This window comes from Calypte anna, chromosome 4, assembly GCF_003957555.1.
Source record: "Calypte anna isolate BGI_N300 chromosome 4, bCalAnn1_v1.p, whole genome shotgun sequence".
NCBI lineage: Eukaryota > Metazoa > Chordata > Aves > Apodiformes > Trochilidae > Calypte > Calypte anna.
The window spans coordinates 18,575,575-18,589,351 of NC_044247.1; positions in this window are offsets into that span (position 1 = coordinate 18,575,575).

The following is a 13,777-nucleotide window of genomic DNA, read 5'->3' on the forward strand; positions in this document are numbered from 1 at the left end:
GGCAGCAGTCGGGAACTGGGGGCAGGAACACACAGATATGGGCTGGGATGGATCAGGAGCACAGGCAGACGAACGGACGGAATCCTTCCAGGATGCTGGGTGAAGGAAGGTAAGCAGGAAATCAGGAAATCCGGAAATCATGGCTTGGCCCTCGTGATGCCTCAAATTTATCCTGAGTATGAGGTGTATGGGATGGAATACTCTGTTTGGTTAATTCTGGCATCTATCTTGTCTGTTCCTCTCCAAAGGAAGGTTGCAGGTGGGATCTCTTTACTCCTTCTGGAGGGTAAAAGTTTTCCTCAGAGCTGAGCAGCATTGCACACCAGTTTCTAGCAGTAACTATAAACATCAAGCGTTATCAGTCCTAGGAGCACACACTGAGAAACTTGCTGTTAATTTCAGCAAGTGCAACTACTTACAAGAGACTGAGCTAAAAGCAAAAGTACAAGACAGAAAATCACCTTTATCCTGACCCAAACCAGGACAGCTTGTTTGGCAGAAAGCTGAGGATCAGGGTTTTGTGTTTCCAGCTCTGCAAAATTGCATGGCCCTGAGCAAGACACTCAGTCTGCATGAAACTGTAGGGCTGCTGGCAAGAGGTGTCAGTTAAAATTGGGAAATTGTGGAATAATCATCATGTTAAGAGCATGGCTGTGTTACAGTCACTGAATAGGTGGGGCTGGAAGAGGCTGTGAGGGACCAGGTGAGCACCAGCTGGTTGCCCAGGCAGGAGATGTTCAGCCATCTCCACAAGCTCTGGGGACAGTCACACATTTCCTTCAGTGGCTGAGTTGTCTGACCACTTGGGTAGTGCTTGGAAGGGCAGATCCTGCTGGGGGGAACCCAGGAGACATGGTCTCCAAGACCACTCTGCTGGAAAGGTGAAATAGGAGGAGAATATTGAGGCAAGCTCTAACCAAGCCTGTGGGCTGTAGAGAGAGGTTTAGTGAGCACTAACTTTAAGCAGAATGAGTCTTCACTCCCTCTGCTGCTGTGCAGAATGCTAAAGTTTGCATCCAAGTTTTTCCACAATGAAGATTTTTGCTTTGAATCAACCACGCAATTTCTTCATCTTGGAGTGACTCTCATTGGTCTAATGCCCCCCATCAGGTGTGGAAACCTTCAGTTTGTAGCATTTGTGGGTTTGAAAATACAGGCTGCTTGCATAGAAACAGTAACCAAAACATTTGTTTAATTTAGGCCTTTTAATTATTTTGGGTGAAGAGGGTGCCTTCTTTCAAATGGAATTACCTATTTTAGCTGTGACTGAATTTAAATTTTTTTTAAAATTAAAATTCATTAGAGCATCTTTTTTCATATATATCCAGTCACAGTTTGGGCAGCAGATTGGTTGGCAAAGGGTGCTCCCTCCCTCAAGAAAAAAAAGGAAAAACCAATACAAAAAAAAGACAGATGCTCATTAAGTAACCAGGAGTCCCTAAATCCTGTGCCAAATGTTCTTGGGTACAAGGTATAACACAAAAATCCCTGCATTCATCTGGCCAAACCACATCATCTGTGATTCCAAGTAACACCAATAGATGGAGCACTGGAAATTTTAAAGATTTTCCTGGAGTTTGAAAATGCCTCCCGTTCCTGATGAGTCAATCATGTTTCAGAGTGGTCACAGAGTAAATAACTGCTGCCAGCTCCTGATTCCAGCTTCATGTAGGCTCATGGAGGTGGTGACTGCAGCAGCCTCTTGTGTGCCTGCAGCCCCTGGGTGGCATCAAGCACTTGTGGGGAGCAGAGCTCTCTCACACTTGCAATGTTACTGTTTTGGTGGAGGGAAAAAATCATTTGGATCAAATGTAGGTTCATTTTACCGCATGTGAAATCAGTGGAACAAATACCAGCTTCTAGGGCTTTGAAGTCAGGGTTTGATTCAAAATTGAGCATCTGTCTTGATATCAGAGCTGAGCTACTTGCAATGGTTTGGGGTTTTTTTTCCTAGGTCATGATTTAAGACTGAGGAAGAGGTAAGATTTAATTTTTTTTTAACCCCACTAAACACATAATTTAAATTAATTTCTTAAGGGGAGTTTGAGACCCGTGCAGATACATGCTCAGATGCAAGAAAAAAAAGAGAAGTATAGAGAGGAGGATTCTCTAGTTTCCTGGCAACATTTTTTAGCACGTTCAGTTTAACCCCCATCCAATTTTACACTTTAACAGTGTGAAACCCTTCATTCTCTGCTAATGTTAGAAATGAGGGGATGTACAATCATTTGCCAGCCTGACATCAGGCAGATGATGGAAGCAGCCAGGAGATGTGTTTCTTCTCTGGCTGCAGACAGAGGTGCTGGAAGATTAAAACGTTGCTGATGTTCCAGGCAGGTTTTTCCATAGTGCCAGACTGGCTGCTCAAACATCCTAATCCTGGCAGATTGTTAAAAGGAAGAGCTGGGAAGGGGCACAGAAACCAGACAAAGCCAGAGGTAGTGAGAACATGCAGGATTTGTGGTCACAGACTTCAGCCTTCAGAGCAGAAGAACAGCGAAGTGAAGGAACGCTGTTGCGATGCTTGTAGTACAGGGAAACGATGCCTTCAGCTGAAAGAAAAAAACACTGAAACAGAAAGTACCATTAGCCTCCAAGAATATCAGCCTCTTGTGCCAGGATGTTGAGTACCGCTGCCAATGTCACAACAGGAAAGCAGCAGTAGCTCCACAGAATTGGAAAGTGAGGAGAGAAAGGAATTGGAATGTGTTTCACAAAAGCTGGCGAGTGGGAGACAAAGACGAAGACAAAGCCCCACAGGAGACAGGGAAAAAGGTGAAGAAGAAAGAGAACAGAGCAGACACCGAAAACCTGAGAGATGATTCCAGAGAAGGAACCAGCCATTCATATTACACAAGGGCAACCGAGCGAAAGGAGAAGGAAAGGGAGGCAGAAATGGCAAAGACAGGAGAAGAAAGAGGAACTAGATTTAAGGGCTGTGAACGATATTACTAAGTTTTTTCTGCCTTACCTTAGCCCCAGAAAGCCAAAAGATATTTGCCTTCGAATGGGAGTTTGTTGGTAAAGGGAGAAAAACACAACTAACCTGGACAGTGTTACCTCAAGGTTATAAAACAGCCCTACAATATTTGGAAATCAATTGGCCAAAGAATTGGAACAGTGGGAGGGGCCACAGGGAGAGGGCACCCTTCTGCAATATGTGGATGATTTACTGATAGCAACTGAAACAGAACAATGTGTTGAGTGGACAATCTCGTTGTTAAATTTCTTGGGTTTAAATGGTTATCGAGTCTCCCAACAGAAAGCACAGCTGGTGCGAGAAAAGGTGGTCTACCTAGGATACAACATCTCTGGAGGACAGCGATCCCTAGGAACAGCAAGGAAAGAAGCCATCTGCCAGATGCCCGGGCCTGAAACGGTGAGAGACCTGCGAGCCTTCCTGGGAGTGACAGGTTGGTGTCGCCTGTGGATATACCAGTACGGCATACTTGCTAAACCCCCCTATGGTTTGCTGAAAGAGTCTAAAAATATTCTAGTCTGGACTCCTGAGGCAGAAACAGCCTTTAACAGACTGAAACAAGAACTAATGAAAGCCCCGGCATTAGGCCTACCCGATGTAACAAAACCATTTTGGCTGTTCTCACATGAACGCCAGGGAATGGCCCTAGGAGTCCTAGCTCAACAATTGGAACCATACAAAAGGGCTGTGGCTTACTTCTCTAAGCAACTAGACGAAGTAAGTAAAGGATGGCTCACATGCTTGAAGGCAGTGGCTGCAGTAATCATAAACATAGAAGAGGCCAGAAAATTCACTATGGGCCAGAAAATGACTGTATTGGTGTCCCACACTGTATCAGCAGTACTGGAACAGAAAGGTGGCCATTGGCTGTCACCTTCTCGGTTCCTGAAGTACCAGGCAATTTTAGTTGAATCAGATGACATAACCATTCAAGTGACTAATGTTGTCAACCCAGCATCATTCCTAGAAGAAAGAGGGTCAGCAGAGCCAACTGAGCATGACTGTCTAGAAACCATCGAGGCTGTCTATTCCAGTCATCCGGACCTCAAGGAAGAGCCACTTGAAGGTGCAGATGACTGGTTCTCGGATGGCAGTAGCTTTGTAAAGCAGGGAGTAAGGATGGCTGGCTACGCACTAACTACAACAGAGCAGGTAATCGAATCAAATCCCCTGCCTGTGGGAACTTCAGCACAGAAGGCCGAACTACTAGCTCTTACCCGAGCCCTCGAGCTGGCAAAAGGGAAAAGAATTAATATATGGACGGACTCTAAGTATGCTTTCTCCATCGTTCATGGCCATGGGGATATCTGGAAGGAGCGAGGACTGCTGACTGCCCAGGGAAGACCCATAAAATATGGAACGGAAATCCTACAGTTGCTGGAGGCTGTTCAGCTCCCAACTCAAGTGGCCATAATGCATTTCAAGGGGCACCTGAAAGGTAACACCGTTCCAGAATAGGTAATAGAGCAGCAGATGCAGAAGCTAAATTAGCTGCTGCAAGAGCCAACGATTTAGTATTGGCCCTGGTACCAGAAGAATTTGATACTAATTTTCAACCAGAGTACCAGGAATCAGACCATAAGTGGATACAAAGAAACAAGGGTAAAACGTTAGATAGTGGATGTTGTCAGCTAGAAACAGGACAACTAGTGCTGCCAGAGAAATTAGTATGGCAGCTTGTAAAAACAGAACATGACAAGGCCCACTGGGGATTAGATCCCCTTTATCAGCATTTAAAAGTTAGAATAACAGGGCCAACGCTGTTTATAGCAGTGAAACAGGTCATATGCCAATGTGAACGCTGTTTGAAAAATAATACAAACACGGGAACAAAGGTTCACCAGGGAGTAATTGGTAGAGGAAAATTCCCAGGGGAAGTGTGGCAGATTGATTTCTCTGAACTTCCAAGGAAAGGGGGGTATAAGTACCTCTTTGTTTTGACTGATACATTTTCTGGGTGGCCTGAAGCGTTCCCATGCAGAAAAAACAAAGAAAAAGAAGTAACTAAAGTCTTGTTTAATGAAATCATTCCGAGCTTCGGGGTGCCTAGGAGCATCTCCTCGGACAGAGGCTCGCACTTTTGTGCAAAAATTGTGCCAGCAATAAGTAAGGCGCTGCAAATTAAATGGCAATTGCACATGCTCTATAGACCCCAAGCTAGTGGGCAAGTGGAAAAGATGAATCATCTTATAAAACAACAAATTGCAAAAATATGCCAGGAAACTAATTTGCACTGGTACCAAGCCTTACCTATTGCTCTAATCAGACTAAGGGTGAAGCCCCGCTCAAAAGAAAAACAGGGACCCGTCTGAAATTTTATGTGGGAGACCTTATGCCATGCAGACTGTAAATAGTGAGGCTGTAGATCAAATAGGTAATCAATATGTATATGATTATGTTATAGCTGTGGGGAAACACTTCAATAAAAATGCCACGGTGGTGATGGATCACCAGCCTAAGCAACCAGATTGTAAACTGCATCCTTTTAATCCTGGTGATTGGGTATATGTTCAGAATCTTTTAGGGAAACCTCTGCAAGAGAAATGGGAAGGATCCTTTCGAGTGTTGCTCACCACCGTCACTGCAGTTCGAATTAAGGAGCGACCCACCTGGATCCACTACTCCCGAGTCAAGAGGGCCCCTGAACAATGCCGAGAACATTCCTGAACAAGCTCAACATTATGGACTGGCGACCTTTAGTGTTGATGTTTGGACTCTGAATAAGTATGACCTTATCACAAAACATTGCTCGGAGATGGCCACTGTCGAGTGCACGAATAGTTAAGGCACTGCCATGGGTTGGTACACCACGCGTGGCATTACACCCCGAGTCTGGCCTAAACATTCATGTGTTACGTAACGACCAGCTGTATGAGCAAAAAGACTGGAGTCAAAACAAAGGCCAATTAGATTCATTAACAGGGAAAGAAGGGTGTGAAATCCAGATAGAGTGTAAGAGTAATACTGTGAAAAGACAGGACGGTGATCTAATCAAACGAACTGTGACACCTTTGAGACCTGTGTCACTAAGACTTAAACTGGGACCCGGGATATGGGTGAGAAGGGAGGGACCAGCCTCTTGCACCTGGGAAGGGGATAAAGAAAAGGAAAGATACGAAGCTCAGTGTGAAGTAAAGATAATACTGGAACATCCAATCGCAGTCACATGTGTATGGTCTAGCAAATACGGAGCTGCTTCTGACCAGTTTGTTATTAAACTCACTGAGCGTTCTAATACTAAGGTACCTAGTAAAAAGACTGCAAGACTCCTCTTCCAAGCTGCAACAGAGCATACAATTTGACCCAGGTAGGACCTCAAGTGGTTAGGCAATCAAATGGGTTTAAGTTGTTGTTAGATCCTACATACTCATTGAAGAAAACTCAAGTCAACATCCAAACAAACATTACTCAGTTACGACAGGATTGCTGGCCCTATATCCAGCAAAGCCTTAAGGGCTGGAAGGCGTGGTTAGCAGCCAGATCGCGCCTTAGGCGCGTGCAACAAGATGTCACCGGATGGTTTGGCACTGGGTTATGGGTACTGAACACGATAGACCAAAAAGTATTGGTAAATAAATTAAGTGCCATCACTTCCCTTTTGGGGGAACTCAAAGTGCCTTTGAGCTCATCCAAACTTAGCCTCGCAGAAACACAGTCACTAGCAACTAAATTATTGACCCTAGTGGCTAATCACACCACTGAAGACCTTCTAAAGCTTGCAGAGTACACTGGTGATGCAAACAGAGAGATTGCACTCGCTATTCAGTGTACTCAAACACAGCAGTGGGTACAAACAGTAGCGGAAGGAATTCTGAGGGAAGGAACATCCGAAATACTACCCCAAGAAATAAAAGAAATGATAGCGAGAGACAGCTCTACAACACGATTCGAGAAGGATCATCAGGCATGGTGGAAACTTGTAAATTTTACTTACTCACAAGGTGAGCAAATCGAGGCCTATGTGCTCGCTATTAGTGCTGCCAAAGAGAAAGCCATCTTTCCTGTCCTGACTTTAGGAAATGTGCATCAGAATGTCGTAATTCGACCCATAGGCCATAATGTTTGGGCAAGTTTTGACTACTCCAGGAGTAAATAGCAATCAATCAGCACAGAAGCCTGGATTCCTAAAGAAAAACAAGGATACATTTGTGAAAATACTATCATAGAAAATGAAGATTTATGCTTAGATGCTGAAGATTGTGTACTTTTGAAATGTTTCCCGATAATGACAACCGATCACAGGTTTACTATGTGGGAAATGGCTGTGCATTTATTAGAACATTGTGCCATCATATTTTCATTGATTATTGTCCTGAGATAGCAAATGGTACCAATTTATGTGTGTGTAATTTTTCTAGAATCGTAGGCTGTGATTTTGATTATTCTGTTCCACTAACCACTATGCAATTGATTGAAGCTGAGTATACTCTGTATCATGATGTACCGCATTTGCAGATAGGCATGAATATTGATCTTTTGAAGGCAATGCTTATACACCCTGACATAAAACAATTAGTCCGTGAAGTTAACAGAACTACACAATGAATGCTTTGGCAAGTAACACATGATTCAAAAGGTATACAGCAGGTGCTAACAAAGATAGAACGAGTAGGGAAGCGTCACGCATGGGATATCTTTACAGGATGCTCCCCTGTGACTGCGCATGTACTCTATTACCTGATATACCCTCTAATAGTCATGGTTGCGATGATTCTCATGTTCTCCTTCTTCAATGTGTGGCTATACTATAAATAGAATGATATAGTCAAAAGGATCCGAGTACTGTGGACAATGGTTCAAAGGCATGAGAACCTTCCCTTGGAACTTGACGAAGGATTTCGTAAGTTCTAAGGAAAGGGGGGAATGAAGAAGAGAGTGGATCAGGCCAAACTGTTTGTGTGAATTTACTTTATGTAGAATTAGAACTTGTAATATATGTTAATGAATTTGTGTTCATAACCAGTAGAATTCAGGGATAAACTAAGAAAGAAGTGACCAAAAGCAGATGAGACATGTCAAGACCCTAACGGGATTAACTTCTGTCTTGGAGATAATTAGAAGTGTAAATTCTGGCACCACTGAGACAGCTGGGCACTGGGGGCGTGCAAACACAGGCACGAAAGGCAGGATGAGGCTGCCAGAACTAGCAGATAAGGGGAAGTTTTATTGCAAGGGTCCAATTATCCTCTATAACAAGGCGATGAAGTCATCAAGAGCAAGAAAGGTAAAAAGTTCATCCCTGAGGAAGACTTCGTTACTTCATCTGAAGACCCCCAAAGACCCCCGAACACATCCCCAAAAAGACAACTCTGCCCAGAATCCACCTGTTATGAATATGTATGTAAGGATGATGTGACCTACCCTTTTACTGTATAAATATCCTAACCCTTTCCCTTACCCCTTGGAACTCCTTGTCCAGCGCAAGCTGGGGGTTTCCCCGGATCCGAAAATAAATACCTTTGCTGTTTAAAGACTCAAACTCTGTCTCTAAACATTTTTGCTTGGCCTTTTTCGGCTTCACACGCAAGTATGGGGAATAAGCAAGAAGCGTTAGAGGTCAGAGTACGGGCTAAGGGTTATGATCTGGTAGCGATAACAGAGACATAGTGGGGTAGGTCACATGGCTGGAATGTGGCCATGGATGGTTATGTGCTTTTTCGGAAAGATAGGGTGGGGAAGCGAGGTGGTGGAGTTGCTCTTTATGTGAGAGAGCAACTAGAATGTGTTGAGTTTTGTGCAGGGGCTGATGAGGGGCAAGTTGAAAGTTTGTGGGTAAGAATTAAGGGGCAGGCTGGTGTGGGTGACACAGTTGTGGGGGTCTACTACAGACGTCCTGATCAAGGTGAGGAGGTTGATGAGGCCTTTACAGGCAGCTGAAAGCAGCCTCACAACTTCAGTCCCTAGTCCTCATGGGAGATTTTAACTTCCCCCATATCTGCTGGTTGACTCACACAGCCAGCCTTTCACAGTCTAGGAGGTTCCTCCAGTGCATTGATGATAACTTCTTAATGCAAATGGTGGACAAGCCGACTAGAAGAGGAGCGCTGCTGGATCTTGTACTAACCAACAAGGAGGGCCTTGTCGTAGCAGTGGTGGTCAATGGCAGCCTTGGCTGCAGTGATCATGAGATGGTAGAGTTCAGGATCCTGTGTGGAAGGAACAGAGTACCCAGTAGGATCAGAACCCTGGACTTCCACAGGGCAAACTTTGGCCTCCTCAATCAACTGTTAAGAGAAATCCCATGGGACAGGGTGTTAAAAGATAAAGGGGCTCAAGATAGCTGGTCAATATTCAAGGACCACTATTTGCAAGCACAGGATCAGAGCATCCCTATGGTTAAGAAATCTAGTAAGGGAGCTAGGAGGTTAAAAAAGGAACTGCTGGGAAAACTTAAGTGGAAAAGGAAAATCTACAGATCATGGAAGGGAGGGCTGGTCACTTGGGAGGAATATAGGACTGTTGTCAGAGGATGTAGGGAGGCAATTAGGAAAGCTAAGGCCTCCTTGGAACTTAACCTTGCAAGTCAGGTTAAGGATAATAGAAAGGGCTTTTTCAAATTCATAGCTAGCAAAACTAACACTAGAGGCAATATTGGTCCACTAAGGAATGAGCTGGGAGCCTTGGTGACAGAGGATATAAAGAAGGCAGAGGTGCTGAACGCCTTCTTTGCCTCTGTCTTTACTCCTGCAGGGTTTCCGCATGAGCCCCAGATTCATTTAGCCCCGGATGTAGTCAAGATAGACGAGAAGTTGGACATAGTAGATAAGGATTGTGTTAGAGATCAGTTGAGTAATCTGGACATCCATAAGTCGATGGGTCCAGATGGAATGCATCCAAGGGTGCTGAGGGAGCTGGCGGAGGTCATTGCTAGGCCACTCTCCATCATCTTCAGTAAGTCATGGGTAACAGGAGAGGTGCCTGAGGACTGGAGAATAGCAAATGTCACTCCAGTCTACAAGAAGGGCAAGAAGGAGGACCGTGGTAACTATAGACCGGTCAGCCTCACCTCCATCCCTGGAAAGGTGATGGAACAACTTGTTCTTGTCACTATCTCCAGGCATATCAAGGACATGGGGGTCATCAAGAGCAGTCAGCATGGTTTTATCAAGGGTAAATCATGTTTGCCTAACCTCATAGCCTTCTATGAGGAAATTACTAGGTGGATAGATGATGGAAGAGTGGTAGATGTGGTTTATCTTGATTTCAGTAAAGCATTTGACAAATCAAATCATTCGAGGTCCCTTCCAACCCCAATGATTCTATGATTTTATACCAGCCTGAAGCGGCCGTTTTCCCGGATCGCTGAATGGGGTCCCCAAAGTCCGAACAGTTGGGACAAGGGAACAAATGCAAAGAGTGGCCATAGAAAGCTTTGGCTGGACCTAACCCTCACATGGAACCCTACCCACAGTACCACCAACAGTCGGCCTAGGGGTTTGTCTTTTACCACAAACCTTGAATCTACCAGCCCAAAGTGGCCGTTTTCCCGGATCGCTGAATTGGGTTCCAAAAGTCCGAGTAGCCACTGAAAACTAAAGATGGCCCTTACCCTCACATGGAACCCTACCCACAGCACCAACAACAGTCGGTGTACTGGTTTGCGTTTTTCCACAAACCTTGAATCTACCAGCCCGAAGTGGCTGTTTTCCTGGATTTCTGAATGGGGACCCCAAAGTACGAACGGTCGAGACTGGCCTACAAACGAAAAGAGTAGCCACTGAAAACTTTGGCTGGACCTAACCCTCACACAGAAATCTACCCACAGCACCACGCACAGTCGGCCTACAGGTTTGCATTTTACCACAAACCTTGAATCTACCAGCCCAAAGTGACCGTTTTCCCAGATCACTGAATGGGGTCCCCAAAGACATAACGGTCGGGACTGGGGAACAATCGCAAAGAGTGGCCGCTGAAGAATTTGGCTGATCCTAACGCTCACATGGAACCCTTCCCACAGCACCACCAACAGTCGGCCTACGGGTTTGCCTTTTACCACGAACCTTGAATCTACCAGCCCGAAGCGGCCGTTTTCCCGGATCACTGAATGGGGACCCAAAAATTCCTAAAGATCGGGACTGGGGAACTAAAGCAAAGAGTGGCCACTGAAAACTTTGGCTGGCCCTAACCCTCACATGGTACCCTGCCCACAGCACCACGCACAGTCGGCCTACAGGTTTGCATTTTACCACAAACCTTGAATCTACCAGCCCAAAGTGGCCGTTTTCCCAGATCACTGAATGGGGTCCCTAAATCCGAATGGTGAGGACTGGACAACAAATGCAAAGAGTGACCACTGAAAACTTGGGCTGGCCTTAACCCTCACATGGAACCCTACCCAAAGCACCACGAACAGTCACCTACGGGTTTCCGTTTTACCACCAATCTTAAATCTAGCAGCCCGAAGCTCCCATTTTCCCCTATAGCTTAATGGGTTTATGAAACTCCGAACAATCGGGACTGGCAAACAAATGCAAAGAGTGACCACTGAAAACTTTGGCTGACCTTAACCCTCACATGGAACCCTACCCACAGCACCACTAACAGTAAGCCTACGTGTTTCTGTTTTACCACCAACCTTGAATATACTAGCATTAAGGCATAATGTTCTAATACATGCACAACCATTTCCTACATAATAAACCTGTGATCGGTTGTCATTATGGGGAAACATTGCAAAAGTACACACACTATCTTCAGTATCTAAGCACAAATCTTCATTTTCAAGAATTGTATTTTCACAAATATAGCCTAGTTGTTCTTTAGGAATCCAGGCTTCTGTACTGATTGATTGCCACTTACTCCTGGAGTGATCAAGACTTGCTCAAACATTATGGCCTAGGGGTCGAACCACCAGGATTAAAAGGATACAGTTTACAATCAGGTTGGTGATCCATCATCACCGTGGCATTCTTATCAGAGTAATTCCCCACATTGATTACCTATTTGATCTACAGCCTCACTATTTACAGTCTGCATGGCATAAGGTCTCCCATATAAAATTTCAGACGGGTCCCTGTTTTTCGTTTGAGCGGGGCTTCACCCTTAGTCTGATTAGAGCAATAGGTAAGGCTTGGTACCTACCTAACTTGCAAGTTAGTTTCCTGGCATATTTTTGGTAATTTGTTGTTTAACAAGCTGATTCAACTTTTCTACTTACCCACTCGCTTGAGGTCTGTAGGGCATGTGCAATTGCCATTTGATTTGCAGCGCCTTACTTATTGCTCATAACAATTTTAGCACAAAAGTGCGAGCCTCTGTCCAAGGAAATGCTCCTCGGCACCCCGAACCTCGGAATGATTTCATTAAACAAGACTTTAGTCACTTTTCTTTGTTTGTTCTGCATGGGAACGCTTCAGACCATCCAGATAATATATCAGTCAAAACAAAGACCTACTTATACCCCCCTTTCCTTGGGAGTTCAGAGAAATCAATCTGCCACACCTCCTCTGAGAATTTTCCTCTATCAATTACTCCGTGATGTACCTTTGTTCCCGTGTTTGTATTATTTTTCAAACAGCGTTCACATTGGAATGTGACCTGTTTCAATGCTGTGAATAGCTTTAGCCCTGCTATTCTAACTTTTAAATGCTGATAAAGAGGGTCTTATCCCCAGTGGGCCTTGTCATGTTCTCTTTTTACAAATTGCCATACTAATTTCTCTGGCAGCACTAGTTGTCCTGTTTCAAGCTGACCCCATCCACTATGTCACATTTTACTTTTTTCCTTTGTATCCACTTATGGTATGATTCCTGGTACTCTGGTTGAAAATTAGTATCAAATTCTTCTGGTACCAGGGCCAATACTAAATCGTTGGCTCTTGCAGCAGCTAATTTAGCTTCTGCATCTGCTGCTCTATTACCCATTTCTGGAACGGTGTTACCTTTCAGGTGCCCCTTGCAATGCATTATGGCCACTTGAGTTGGGAGCTGAACAGCCTCCAGCAACTGTATTATTTCTGCTGCATATTAGTGGATCTTTCCTAGGCAGTCAGCAGTCCTCCCTCCTTCCAGATATCCCCATGGGCATGCACGATGGAGAAAGCATACTTCTTTTCCCTTTTGCCAGCTCGAGGGCTCTGGTAACAGCTATCAGTTCGGCCTTCTGTGCTGATGTTCCCACAGGCAAGGGATTTGATTCAATTACCTGCTCTTTTGTAGTTACTGCGTAGCCAGCCACCCTTACTCCCTGCTTTACAAAGCTACTGCCATCTGAGAACCAGTCATCTGCACCTTCAAGTGGCTCTTCCTTGAGGTCCGGATGACTGGAATACACAGCCTCAATGGTTTCTAGACAGTCATGCTCAGTTGGCTCTGCTGACCCTCTTCCTTCTAGGAATGTTGTAAAGAGCATCAAATAAAAAATATTGAACAGTTCTATTTTACCGATTTTCAGTTTAGAAATGTATATTCAATTGGTATTGGTGCAGAGTGTCTCTGAAACAGACCTGGACACTGAGGAAAACATTTGAGATACATCACTCCACGGAGAACATTGTTCCTCACCTCCCCAAACACAACATTGCTCTCCCTGGGAAGCCTCTGGGATAATTTGCCTCCACCACCCCCTAGTCATCACCACAACCGCTCGTTCAGCTCACTCCTGTCCCCACGCTGCCACTTCATCCCCACCCACCCACCCGCATAGTACCAGCATCATCGGGGTCTCTGCGGGGAGCCCCGAGCGCTGGCAGCGATTGTCCTGTCACACAATGAGGGGATGGGGCAGAGGCAGAGAGCCCGTTCCTGCCCTGCCGGCAAGATACCTTCCCTTAGGGGCAGGAGGAGCAATGCATGACAA